General features: G+C 39.5%; 1 long non-coding RNA gene across 1 annotated transcript; it reads right to left on the bottom strand.

Annotated features, from left to right (window-relative positions):
- Positions 1–2910: 2910 nt before the first annotated feature.
- Positions 2911–14114, bottom strand: LOC131424326 (uncharacterized). The gene is made up of 3 exons (XR_009227109.1): positions 13488–14114; positions 8793–9080; positions 2911–3843 (listed from the first exon to the last, which is right to left on the bottom strand). It is a non-coding gene; the product is annotated as an uncharacterized LOC131424326 (long non-coding RNA).
- Positions 14115–14916: the final 802 nt, after the last annotated feature.

Raw genomic sequence — 14916 nt, 5'->3', positions numbered from 1 at the left:
ATTACATAAGAAAGTAATTATTTTCCTTTAAAATAGGGATTTTAGGTCAACTATACCCAGCTTCTCTCCTGATTTCCCTTATCTGTAAAATAAAACTGATAGTTCTTTGATGCTACTATCTCCATATTTGTAATTATTTAAGAACTATTTCTTTATTGATTCAAGGTCAATAAAATAAATTTTTACTGTATATTGCTTAAAAATATTGCTTCCATGCTTCAAGTGATTCATTTTGGTGATATTATTGATTATAACTTTATTCTAGCTGACATATTTGAACATTGACAAAATGAACACCTAAGCCAAGAAATAGATTTTGGATTTTGTTCAGATTAATGGTAGAAGCCAAAAAGACTGAGTCATTAGAGCATTGATATGATAATTTTTCTTTGAGGGAATTATGTCTTTTTAAAAATCAAATTTATTTTAACTGGTACATGAAGTTGTACCATATTAATGGAGTAACATTATGTTTTGAATGCATATATATTGGGTTATGTTTAGATCAGGCTAAACATATCTATCTCCTCAAATGTAACATTTATAATTTCTTTAGGGGAAATACTAGGAAATTACATTGGCTAAATTATATTGCTATGTTGTGTGCATGTACAAATATATAACAACGAGTCCCATCATTATGTACAACTATAATGCACCTGTAGAAAATACAGAAAAATGGTTTTCAAAAGGAGAAGGGAACCCTTCCAAATCCTTTCTTCTGGCTTTTTAAAATGTACAGTACATTATTGTCCTCCAAAGTCACCCTATGTGCAATAACACATCAGAGCTGCTTGCTTCTATCTAACTGAACCCTCTGGTCACTCTCCCCATCCCTGCCTACCCCTTTTCTCTCCCCAGCCTCTGGTGACCACCATTCTACTCTTAGGTTCTATGAGATGCACCTTTCTGCTTCCACATACATCATGCGGTGCTCATCTTTCTGTGCCTGGTGTGTTTCACATAACACGATGATCTCCATTTCCATTCATGTTGTTGTAAATGATAGGAATCCAGTCTTAATTACTGCCAAACAGTATTCCGTTGCATATGTAAACCACATTTTCTTTAGACATTCACCAGGTGGTCCTTTTGAAGATTTCATTTGCATTCAGCTAATCCTGATCTCAGTCATAAAGAAATGTATGCTTTTTATAACAAGAAGTCCAGGGATGGGCCAAGCTTCCGGCACAAGTCAGGGCTCTGATTTCTCAGGTCTGCAAGCCTTGGCTTCTCCCTTCTTCCTGATGTGTGCATAGCATCTGTAGACTCAGGGTGGCAAGAGAACAGCAACATTATGGAAAGACAACCCCTACAGTGGAAGGTTCATAAGACAATCAGTCAAAGGAAGAAAGTAAGCCTCCTCCTTTCTGCATTTCTTTTCAAGGTCATGGTACAATTCTTTCTAGAAAAACCACATACACTCGTCCAAAGTGTTCATTGGCAGTGGTTGAGGCACCACCATCACCATTTTAAACATTGTTTGAGCTGAATCTGTGTGCAGAAATGATTGATCACCTTCACAAAATCAGGTTTGAGTAGCTGAAGTCAAAGTGAGCAATAATGATGCAACAGCAGCTGTCAATGACTAGACCATCTGCACTCCTCTGACTACACAGCATCCATTCTTACCCTCCACTCTGTACTTACACTAAAACACAGGTCTACAACAGATGCTCTCTTTCTTTACAAAATCCCTACCTTCTCATCTTTTTAGTTCTCTAGTTTAAAGTCCACGATCTTGTGGCCATGCGTAATCTGCTCTAACATGTCTGGAAGTAGTTTTTATAGAGCATTTTCATAAGGGAAACCAGAAGAAGAATATGCACCCCAAACATCTGATATGCAATGGCATAGAAGAAATAGGATAAAGTGGAAACTGGCATTCATTAAACAGATTGGGAAGCAACATGAGGTAGGTACTGGCCCAGCACCTGCCTCAGTTCCTACCATAAAGGATGAGTGAGAAATCACTGCTTCCTTAGCCAGACACCTGCATTCTCCTTCCCTGGCTCAGGTGGATTTAGACTGGTGTGTGTGATTCAATTATTGCCAAGGACAGAGGAGGGAGACCTCCATGCTAGGAGCATATGCCCACACCTTTCCTCATTGATAACATCATACCTACTCTAAGAGACAGGACTTGTGTTGGGATGAAATATCAAAAGCTGCTGCAGACACGGGTTTTTAATGAACAGATGTCTTTTCCTTAATATTACTTTTGACTCTTCCATCATCACACTGAATATACTAATTGTAGAAAATTTAGAAAAACAGAAGTGCAAATAAAAGATTCATAGCATCAACCAATTTGGGGTTCACCTTTCTTCCTGCTTTTCTGTTCTTTCTTTCTGCCACTAGAACTAAAAGACATTTTCAAATTAAAAGGTGCATGTTGAGGGCCTGCATTATAAATGCAATTGAAAAAGTCCCAAGAGTCACCACAGAGGGAAAGTGAAGCGTACCCAGCTGTAGGAATCCGCATCATCATCATCATCATCAACAACAGGGATGAGGACTGTAGTGGGTAAAGTCACCTCTCTGAGGGGACAGTGGCCAGCACAGGATCATATACCTAGAAGGATTTTTCAATGTACAGGTAAGAGTAGAGTAATAATTTTCAGAAATAAAACTTACCAAGAATGTGCATATCCTGTGAACATCTTTTCTAAAATCTGATAGATACCAAGTTTTGCAATTTAGAAAAAAAGCCAACATTAATTTATCTATAATTTGATGAAAATAATTTTTATTGAAAAATAGTACACCAATGATTTTTATGATATATAATTGATCAAGAATTGCAATCCCCCATTTAGGGTACTTTATTAAGCCATTCTAATCATTAAAATATCTTTGTTCCATTTTATCATTCTAAAGTGATTGGCTATATATTTTTAAACAAGGCTATCAATTTTAAATGGCTATCAATTAAGAAATTCATAAAATTTCAAAAGTTATGGAAACATAATCAAATAAGAAATCTTCCTTGAAAACTGGCTTCTTGACAAACTATTCTAAAAAGCAAATATGTCCTGAGCTCTCTGCCCCGGACCTCTCTTGAAGCATATTGCAATCCATTTGGTTTATTTCAGGATAAATCAAGATAGGAAAAATAATTTGATCTGTACTTGACTCCACTTATTTAATATAATCTATTTAATTGATAATTTGCAAGATCCTGTATGTGTGTGTGTGTCCTAGTTCTTTATCAAATGAAGTTTTCCACAGCAAAGAACAGTCAAACCTGATTTCATGCCATTTCTCTTTCTCTGATATCCTCTTAAGTCTTCTTGGAAAAGATTGCTTGAGAAAGGTACTGACAAATTCACATTCCACAGAGCAATCAGGAAACTGAAAATTTTCTCTCCAATTAAATATGTGCCATTATATAAATTAACTGACAGCACACACATAGTGAAACTGATGCTGAATTTTATTAAGAATGATAATTTTAGGAGGAATTGATAAATTTTAGGCTTTCAGGTAGTTCTAAAATATAGAACATAGAAATAATAATTATTAAATAACTTTATTGACAATACAAAAGCTGAATAAGTTTGAGTGTTTCACATAATGTCTATTTTCAAGATATCTCAGTAGCTTATTAAAGTAAATCAGAATTCAAGGTATACCAATGATGCATTTTTATTGTCTAAGCAAAATGCACACATTGTATTTTAGTAATGATTTTAAAAGCTATATTTCATCTTGCATTTCTTTTCTCCAAGTTATGCTTGCTGTGACAGACTTTAATTTTGTATTCAATATTGCAGAAGAGCAGATTTTCTCTCCAAGCACCTCTCTCCATATGTATGCAGTTACAAGTCCTGAGTTGTGTGCCTAAAATTAAAGAATATGAGTCAAAGGTATATACTAAGAATATTTTATAAAAAATTCGTATTGCTAAGGGTAACAAGAACAATGTGTTCCATCTTGAAAATGCAAGTTTTATAAAGAAAGAAAAACAATTTTAAAAAGATGGATAGGAACATACTTAAAAGTAAATTGTAGACAAAAATAAGATAGTATATTTTGATCAAGTCTTTCATTATCTATCTATCTACCTGTCACCCATCATTTTTCATCTATTATCTTTTTCTACTGTAGGAACATTATTAGAGAGCAATACTTTAATTCTTTGCAGAGGTGGCATGTCCTGTGGTACTATTGCCGTGTTAGTTGGCCCTGGCTCTGTGGTTGTGTAGGAAGATTTACACTAGCTCCATACATTAGCTATTTGTGGATCAGCCTGACCTTCTCTCTCACTCCCTTGCAATCTACTCTGTTTATCAATATAGAATCTTTTTGAAAAGTAAAACAAAAACACACACAGGAAGAGACTTTCTTGTATAAGAGCTCTGTTTTTCCTTGGAGAACAGTGTCATTTGAAAAATAACTAGGCAGAAATAAAATAAAATAATATCTACTCACTAAGGCAATTGTCATGACCTCATATTTATTCAGATAATATATTATTTACTCCGATAATACTTTTATCAGTAGTTTGACTGTCTTTCTACCTTCTTGGGAGTCATCCCAACTTGATTTAAGTTCTAAAGCTGTAACAACTATCACAGTATTCCCATTTTAAGAGTTAAGACAAGTTCCCAGATTGGATGTAAGGAGTCTGGTAGGGTCTCCACGGTAGCCATCTGAATTTCACAAGAAATGTCCCATTCATATTGGAAAATAAAATTGTCTCATGGGACAAAGAGACATGGTACAAACACAGTAGGCAGTATGCTCAGTGTGAGATGCAGGGCTTCACTCTCACACTTTCATATTTGTTCCAACAGATGAGAATGATCATCAGGAGAGACAACAATCACCTGTGACTTAAACTCCGTTTCTTGTGTCCCTTCACTAATTACGGACCAGTGACGAGGTTCAAGGCTCAGCATGTCTCTACTGAGAAGTCCTAATGATATGAAGGACAGTTATCATCAGCCAGACCTTGGAATCCAAGGCTGGGATAGCAGGGTACTGGGAACAAAATATAAAAATCCACAAGGCTTTTCATAGGAGAGAATATTTCTGTGACTTGAAATTTGATGATTGATGCTTACTTAAGAAATAAGAAACTAATAATAAAATACAAATCAACTCCTGGAAGGTCTTCTTGAAGCTTCAGAAAGAAAACAATGGCTCACAATGAATCATAGAGAAATCCTGAATTTGAGTTTTGTAGCTCCCTCCAGACCCACTCTCAGGTAGGCTAATGAGCTGTTTCCTCAGAAACATGACATTCCATACTAATTTTCTTTATTTTTTTCCAGATGCCTTCTAGGAAAGAGTTTCAATTTTGTTCATTCCAAAATACTCATTATTTTTTAATGTGTATTTCAACAGCAATCATCATTATACCTGATATTTCTAATGTATTTTACATCTGTATCAGTTAAATATTGCTATAAAATAAATTAATGCAAAACACAGTGACTTAAAATAATGATAAATTTCTTGGTTTCAATTTTTGGGATAAGCAACTGGACCTCAGATCAGCTGGGTCACGTTCTGGATGCTGGCACCTGAAGTCACTTGCTCCCCAGCAGCGCTTGGTGTCTCTTCTAGTACTGCACAGTTTGAGGTTATCTCACTGAGATGCTCCACAGGGGGATTCCGCTGACATGACTCACCCATGCCCGGGGGGTCATCATCTTCCAACAGGCTATGCCAGAGTCCTCAAATAGCAATGGAAATCTTCATCCCTCATTGGTAAGCCTTGGCCAAGTCTGTACCTGCATTATGTTTGTTAATCTCCCTTGGGCCAAAGTGAGCCCCAGGGCTGAGCACAGATTTAGGTGGTGAGGTGTAACTCCAAGACATTAGGAAGAGCCTCAAGGTCATATTTTAAAGGATCATTTAGACATGGAGGAAAGAATTGTTGTGACCATGTTTGAGAAGGTTTTACTGCACATTGTAAGTTCTTCAGGTTTCTGATAAATTCCCAGTGTGGTGAGTGGTTTGTATTGAGTTTGTGTGAGTATTATGCATGGTGTTCCTGTCAGCCTATTTGCACAACTGTTAAATAGTTTGTCAGTCTCTTGGGATTGGCAGCTGTCTTGGATGTGATCCTTATATAAAAAACAACAACAACAACAAAAAACCGCACAAACCCCAAGTGTTACCTTGGTTTTTCCCAATTGCATGTCAGGGGTGAGGGTTTAGAGTGTGCCTCAAGGATGCAAAACCTCTGTTTTCTTCTTGATTTAGTCAGTCCCTGTACCCAAACACACCAGATCCTTGTCCCAAGTTCTAGGGCTTCCAACTTCCTTTGGACTTTCTCAGCCCATGAAGAACTGGATGGGGAAGAATGCAAGGCTGACAAGTACTTCCCACTATTGCAACTGCTCTGCACCACAGTCACACCGTGCTGTCCCCGGATACTGCATTCAGCTGTCACTCACCCTCATGCTTCTAGCCCAGGAGTAGCAATGGGACATGGGTAGCAAAGTATGTTTTTCAAGAATGGGTTTAAAAATACCTCAAAATCCTCATGCTCTCCTGCACTGTGACCATGTCCTTCTAATATTAAAATACAGATTCTATTTCATTCCCTTGAATCTGAGTGGGACGTACGACTGTATCAATCAGCTGAATATGACAGGAGAGATCTTGTGCCATCTTCAGGAGCGCTCGTCCACTGGCCTTGCAGCTTCTGCTCCTGTTCCTAGCAAGTCAGAGCCACTAGAAGAAGTGTGGCTAAGCCAGCACTCCCATGTAATGAGAAGCCAAGCCATCTAGAGGTCACCAGAGGAGGAGACGTCATTATGAGGAATGGGCGAGCAGCAGATGGAGCAGCGGGCAGAGAAGGGGGGCACACAATGCCAGACACTTGGGTGGGGCAGTTCTCCTGGAAGGTGGCCCTTTGCTCTGGTCCCTCCAGCTGACAGCACGTGGGGCAGAAAGAAGCCACCCTTCCATACTGGTGACTAGTTTAAGACAAATCCTTGCAGCTGTTCGTTACATAGTAGTATGTGTGCTCCTGGAACATAATGGTACCCAGAAGGGCAAAGATGTCACTGTGGTAGAAAGCTAAAACAAGTGGCATTGGTTTGGGGACTAAGCCAGAAAAGATGTCATAAGGGACCTAAAGGTGACAGTGGGAGCAGAAAAGAGAGTGCAAATGTGACCAGGATGCGAAGTGACATGTGCTGTAGAGGAAAGGAAAGGGTAATAAACTGCCATCTACAGTGATGTGGAAAAAGAAATATACTTGATAATGTAGTGAATATGACTAAAAAGCTTTAGAGCATGAATGCTCAGATATTTCTTTTAGTTGTATATGATAAGGTGCAACTAGACAGAGAATAACTAAAGATGAAACTGATCAGCTTTCAAGCAGAATATAGGGGAGAAGTGAGTATCTGGATCTAAAACTTGCCATTTTCAGAAGGCAAAATACTCTCAAGATTAAGAAACAGATTCAAACTATAAATCATATTTGGGAAATGACCAGTGAAATTGGGCTTCAAATTTGCAACTAAAAGAACGTGCATTGGGCTGGGGTTGTGGCTCAGTGGCAGAGCTCTTGTCTCGTACATGTGAGGTACTGGGTTCGATCCTTAGCACCACATTAAAAAAAAATGAATAAACAAAATAAAGATATTGCATCCGTCTATTATTAAAAAAAGATTTAAAAAGATAAAAAATAAAAGAACATGCATTAAAAATTCAGGAAAACACACACACACACACACACACACACACGAATCTTAAGGCAAACCTTGAAAGCCCTTAAAAGGAGAATAGGATAAGTGACATTCTTGTTGGCATTTTCCCACTGCTTCTAGTTTTATTCCAAGACAGAAAGAGAACTATCTTAAATAAGTTGTGGATGTGGTTTGCTTCTAAAGACAGGAACCCAATTAGATCTATAGGAAACCCCCGAAATTTGGGGGAAAGCTGTATTGGAAGAAGCATCAAAGCAGAATATGGTGGCATTTTTACAAAGCTGTCTTTCAGAAATTCTGTGCTGATAGCACTTAGCCTTCTCCATATAAACAAATGTTCATTTATGGCTTGAGCCTTCCCCAGTACATACTCTCTTCTGCTGCCAGAGTCTCTCTATATAAAGCTCATATCTATAGATATACCTACAGCTATAGCACTACCTATACTCCTTTCAATATCCATGTCTAAATCATATTTACATTTATTTATTATCAAGCTAGTTTTTTAAGTGTTAATTCAATAATGCTGATAGATACATAAGGCTAGAGAACTTGGTATACCTCATGGGCAAGATCAATAATGAATAATAATACTAATGCATTTCTACTTTCTATTTACCAAGAGATATCTGGTACCTCGCTGTTTTTCACAATGTGCTTGTCATTTTCTTTTGTTGTTCTTTGAATTGCTGCTTTTGCATTAACTCTGATGGACAGAGTTACAGCCAGCAATGACTCTGGAGGTTTATACACTTTGGAATAAAATCTTCAAACTGGACAGCAACTTTTTTTTCCACCAGTAAGTCAGAAGGTCTGGGTTTCTACTAGCTGTGTTACAAATTAAGTGCACTTGTTTTGGCATCAGCTCCTTCATTTTTAAAATTATAAGATTGAAGATTACTAATGAAATGCATATGGAGGACAGGCAAATAAGCCCTACCACATTTTAACTATGTTCTATGTCCTAAATGGTGAAAATTAGCATCATACAATGTTAATAGAGACGTAAGACCACATCTTCATACAAATGAAAGGGCAAAATGGCAGTGGTATGGATATTTCTGCCTTGGCAGCAGGGAAAAGGTGAGAATGGAGGATATACTGAAGTGAACTAACCATTGTTTGTTCTGTTTAAATCAGCTGCTGGCATTCAGTACCTTTGGTTAACGGTAGGCCAATCAAGAATTCTGAGGGAAGCAGAGATTAGGAAGAATTGAACTCAATAAAAGACATTACTCAAAAGTATCTTCTCGTATTCTTTGGCTCAAAAGAACTCTGTTGTACTTTCCCGTTGTAAATTAAAATAATTTTAACATATTCATTTCTGATCTTCATTCAGATATGAACCCAGTTCTCGTATCCTGACCTCTGTTCTTGGGCTTTTTCATATCTCCATTTTATTATCTACAAGAAGAAAACAAAAATATTCTTTAAAATAAAGTATTTGAATTTGTATCCCATGCATGTATAAATTATTCTCCCTTTAATTGCTGTCACTTTCATTGACAGAGACCTAGGCTGCTTGGAGGACTGTGTTGAGACAGCCTTCAGAGGCTCTTGGAAGGTACGGTTTTTCTGTCCTGTCCAACAACACATTATTTCATTTCATCCCGTTAGAAGGCATCATTTTAGATGGAATGCAATTGTGACAGCAGTCATGAGTTGTAGATAGCCTAGGAATAACTATAATAAATCCTTCCAGGTCCCAGAGAAGTGTATTGATAAAAGAGCTGTGAATGTCAATTAGAAAATTGTTTTAAAGACTATTATTTCAATGGATAATTTACTTAAAACATAAGGATACTTTCCCTTGTTTTTTGAAATTATCATAATCCTAGCTGCTTGGCAAAACTTCCATTACATTACCACTTTTTAAAATTGCATTATTTTGTAGCTTGGGCTACCTTAAAATTAGGAAGAGGGCTAAACAGAGCTATTTCATATATTTCATATTTCTTTCCTTCTTTCTCTCCTTTTTGTGTTTCTTTCGTAAAAGTTGATGAAAATATTTTAGGACATTTCCTTATGTCATATCAATTATAAGGGAATGGACATTCAAAGAAAGAATAATGGCTTTGTTATTACCTTTTAAAAAGCATTATTTTCATTCATCACTTACTTTCATACAACGAAACATATTTCTTTCTGTCTTCCAAATGATTTCTTGATTCAGAGGTGAGTCATGTCCCACTGTAACTTCCAGAGTTCTTGTCAACAAGAATATCTTGGCTTTTATTATTCTCCTTATCCACATAACAACAAATCAAAGCAGCATTAAATGTCCCAAGTAGTGATAGTTGGTAAATTTATGGGATATTATTAATTCATATTATTAAGAGTAAAAAAAATATACCCAATCCATAAGTTATAGTCACATATTGAGTTAGCAACCTTAAGTAATATTTAGTCTGTATTCATTAATGGCTATTTTGGCACAGAATGTGTAGATTTACTTTGTAGTTTAACTTACGTTTTCTAAGTATGGTTAAATCTGTTTGTCACCTAGGATGGAAACTTGTTTTCTCCATAAAGTGGTAGTGAATGGATATTGTGATTTGATACTGTACCTAAACAGAGATTTTATACTTTAAACCTTAGGATATGTCCTCATAATTCTTTCTGTGGTTTATTCTGATTTATAAATTGCAAATTGTTAATCTTGTTATTACGAAAATATTTTGATGCCATTTTATAAGCCTGTCAAAAATCAATCAAAATGAAAATATTTCCAAAATCTAAGCATAGGTAGTAGATAGTAGAATTATTTTCTCTCCCTGTGTCTCCCCAAATTGAGGCAAAAATTCATTGTCTTGGGAGCACAGTGTCACATGTGAAACAACCTGGGTAACAACTCTGTATCAGAAGCTGCCAGTTAATATTGGAAGATCAAGGATGTACCGTGAAAGTTCTTTTCCACAAAGGGATGATATTCTTGTGCTTTTAATTCTCTATGTAAGTACTTCTAAAAAAAAACAAATTTTATATTTCTCTAGTAGTGATCATAAAATATTATCTTTGGTTTAATTGTAAGATTTCACAGATTTTGACACGTCTTCTATTTTGTGAAGGCTTCTCATCTGTCAGGATACACCTACAGATGGTTGAAAAGAAATTGTTTATCAATATTCCTGAAAACCAGCTTCATCTTTAAGTATTGCACATAAGTTTCAAGAACACTACACTATTTGGCAGAAAATTATTTAGAAATACATTTTTGAAAACCTAATATTATGGCTTGTATGTTGATGAGTTAATAAAACAGGAAAAAAAAAACAAACCTCTACACTGCATAACTGTGAAAAGAAATGAAAATGTTATTTAGAAATAAAAAATATTAGCATAATGTGGTTGTGTACGAAGCACTATTTCATTTCACTGTTTTGTAACATCTTCTCTTTTAGCAAAAGAAAGGCGATAGCAAAGATGTAGCAGTGCTGCAGGAAGGCATCCAGTCTGCAGGAGCTTCTATGTCTCCTACAGAGAGTTGCAATCCCAGAGTCAAGAAGTCATGCATTTGAACTGAAGGAGAGAGTGTCTCCACCAGTCCACCCAGGGTTTTAGAAATCTGTCTTACCTGTCATTTTTAAAATTATGCTCTTGTTTTTATTTTTATTTTTAATGTTTTTATTAATTCATTATAGTTACACATAATTTTGGGGTTCATTTTGACATAATTATACACGCATGGAATATAATTTGCTCCAACTCAGTTCCCAGTATCTCCCCCCTCCTTCACCTCCTTCACCTCTTCTCTCCCCTATTCCCTTCTACTCTACTAGTCTTCCTTATATTTATTAGTTTTTTTTAAAATAGTGCTTTGCAGATGTACATCAAGGTGAAATTCACTGTGTTATATTCATATATGTACATAGAATAATGTGGTCCTTCTCATCCCACTAATCCTTTCCTTTCCGCCCCTCCTCTCTCCCCATCAATCCCCTTCTTTTGATCCAGTAATCTCCCTTCTATTTTCATGGAATTTCTCCTTCCCCCCTTTTCCCCCTTGTTTTGGTCTAGCTTCCACATATAAAACAGTCAATCCTTGACTTTCTGGGTCTGTCTTATTTCACTTAGAATGATGTTCTCCAGTTCCATCCATTTACCAGCAAATGCCATAATTTCATTCTTCTTTATGGCTGAGTAAAACTTCACCATGTAGCCAATTGTTTTCTCTGATAATCAGATGCCGACCACAGTGGGGTGAGGGGATAGGGAAGAATGAAGGTACTTTGGTTTGTGCAGAGGGGAGTGAGGGGAGGAGTTGGGCTGAGGGGATGGGAAGGACAGTAGAATGGGACAGACATTATTACCCTACATAGATGTGTGATTACACTACTGGAGTGACTCTGCACCATGTACAGCCAGAGGAATGAGAAGCTGCGCTCCATTTGTGTACACTAAGTCAAAATGCATTTTACTGTAAAATAAATAAATAAGTTTTTAAAAAATTGCCTATGAGAAGAATGCCTTAGATGAATGGATCAAGAAAATGTGGTTATCTATACAGGATGAAGTTTTACTCAGCCTGTCATTGTTTTGAAGTTGCAAGCCAGGAGGAAACCAATGACCCTTAATTGGGGCCAAGAAGCTTGAATTCTGCATTATCTTTCATGGTAGTCACTATTTTAATTCTAACTTTGGGGAACCAAAGGAGGTGCCATCCTTTCCTTGGAGACATTTTCCCACATTGTTTTCTCTTAGAAAGAAAAATCTTTTGGGGCCTATTAGAGAGGTAGGATTACTCAGCAAGAGGAGATTCTTGAACTCAAGAATGAGAAGGCCGTTTGCCAAGCAAGTAGCAGGTAGCAGAGGGTTAAAAGGATTTGTGCATGTGTGATGAAGAAAAGGGAAAGGAATCATCAAGGAAAAAGGTACACCTGCAGCCTGGGAGGACCAGGGGAGAAGGGCAAAACCCTCTGCGTGTGCTATGGCTCAGCTCCTGGTGATGGAGTCCCTTAGTGAACCTCCTTGCTGAATGGGGTCCAGGAGGTCTACACTCAGGCCTTCAACATGGAGGCCAAAGAGGCAGTGAAACTCCTCAGACCCAGGCACAGCACAGGTAGGAGAGTACTGGGCACTCAGGACCAGAGAGACTACTATATGAGAATTTGACTTCAAACAGAGGCATGGTCAAGGTTTACAGTCCTTTCCTGGATTTCCATCCTGAGTTACAGGATTCCCCTTGTGCTGCAAGGACCACCTCTCCAGCAAAATTTGTTATGGCCCCTTCCAGTGTTGGGTTACAGCATCTATGTCTTGAGAAACTGATCTAGGCAAAGAGGAAGGAAGGGGTGGGGGATTCAGCCTAAAACCAAGTGTTCATTCCTCAACTGTGATTGAAAAATGCAGTAAATTTCCTTAAAATCCTTTAAAATGTTGCCACGGTTCCTTTGAAGAGTTTAATCATTTTCGAAGGAAGGCATATTTTGGATACGAAAAATAACGACCTTCCATTCCTAAGAAAGATTCAAGATTCAGCTATCATCTCGCGTCTCTGGCAATTTTACAAGAGCCCCACCCCTCTCCTCCAGAGGTGACCCGGATCCAAGCGACACTGCCCAGGCATTCTGTGTCAGTTATTCATCCCTCTTCAGCTGTCCTGGACAGACTGACGGGTTTTGCTTCCACCGGGTGTGTGTGTGTGTGTGTGTGTGGGGGGGGGGTTCTCCCTCAACTCCGCTCCCACGGTGGCTCCCCACTCCCCTCCCCCCGCGCTGGCTCGGGAATCTCACTGGTCACTGGACTCCAGCGGGACCGCAGCTTGTTTTCCCCTCCATCCTTTTACAAGTGCATACATGGGCAGATACTCACCCGCTTTCCATCCATCCTCTTGCCCCTTTCCCTTTTCTTGAGCTTGTAGCTCCCCTCCCAGGCCTCGGGTTCAGGTGGAGTTGGCACTCTAAGGGCGCGCACAGTCTCCCCCGCTCATCATCGTCAGCATCAGCAGCATCACCGTTATCTCTCCCTTCCTCCGCCCCCTCCTTGACTCCCGCTCTCAAGCTCTCTAGCTCGCTGTCTTTCTCCGTTCCCTCCCTTCCACATCTGCCAGCCTTTCCTTAAACGGATGGACACCCGCTCCACTTGCTCACTTTACCCCACCATTAAGGAGTTGCAGCTTCCTGGAGATCGAGGAACCAACAGCTTGGTAGCTGGAGTCTTGAAGGTTGCGTTCGGATCTCAGGAATCCCCTCTGGATTTGGGGGTCATCTCATTATCCCTCATCCCAACGTATTGGCAGGAGACCTCCACCTTCTCTCAGCGCTGTGATGGGGAAAATGTGGGCAGGACCGCGGCGAGCACCCACACCCCGCCTGTACCCACGCACCCACGTGGGCGTCCCAGGGCCGCAGCAGCAGGTGCAGGGAAGTGAAGGCCAGGAGCCAGGCAACAGCGCCCCAGCCTCAAGCGCTCTCCAGTTCCTCTTAAGACCCCCCCCCCCTTTTTTTTCTCTCCTTAGCTTTTAGGGCGACCCCTGTCTTCGCAGCACAGAGTCGGTGGGCTACCGGCCCCCTTTATCTTTCCCCACCCCCAGCTGCTCATCGCCATCATCCCAGACCCTAGCGCAGTTGGGCTGTGAAATCCGAGGCTCAGGGTCCGGGGATGAGCACCCTGGAGGTCCGGACCGCAAGGGCAGTAGCAGAGCTTGGACTGCCTCTGTGTGCTTGAGGTCCGGCTTGGGTAGAGTCCGCAGAGGCCGGGAGGGCGGGACGCATCTGGGAAGGGGAGGAGGTGCTGCTGCAGCGTCCAGGGAGGGACTCCCCACACTCGCGGCGCTGCCTCGTGTTTACTGTTATTTGGTATTCATTTATTCTCTTTTTACAAGCTGGGGCTCTTCCGGTGCTGTTTCTTCAGCAACTCCTTTCAGAGTTTAACGCACCAGGAGCGCTGATGTTCTTGTGTGTTGGGGTTGGGTGGGGTGATCCATGTTTATCTTGGGATGGTTTTAAATATTTTGAGTAGGGGAAAGATAAAAGGCAAGAGCTTGCCTCTTTGTAGGGGCAACTTGACTGGCGCAGCCTTGGTATCTGGCCCAGTGACTTACGGGGAAACTTTCACAGCTTTCCCATTCCTCCGGAGCCCAAGTCTCATCTCCCAGACCAACCGGTGTAGACGGTGAAGTCTTCACCCACTGTAGAGGTGAGAAGGTCCTACTCCCCTTAGACGGAATCCAAGGGGTGGGAGAAAAACGCACCACAATTTCTAACCCTTAAAAAGTGGAAAACCAAGCCCCAAAGGTGAT

The sequence above is a fragment of the Marmota monax genome, unplaced genomic scaffold, assembly GCF_021218885.2.
Source record: "Marmota monax isolate L192 unplaced genomic scaffold, Marmota_monax_Labrador192_F-V1.1 WCK01_AAM20220418_F8-fsc00060, whole genome shotgun sequence".
NCBI lineage: Eukaryota > Metazoa > Chordata > Mammalia > Rodentia > Sciuridae > Marmota > Marmota monax.
This window is presented reverse-complemented; position numbering and strand designations above follow the sequence as displayed.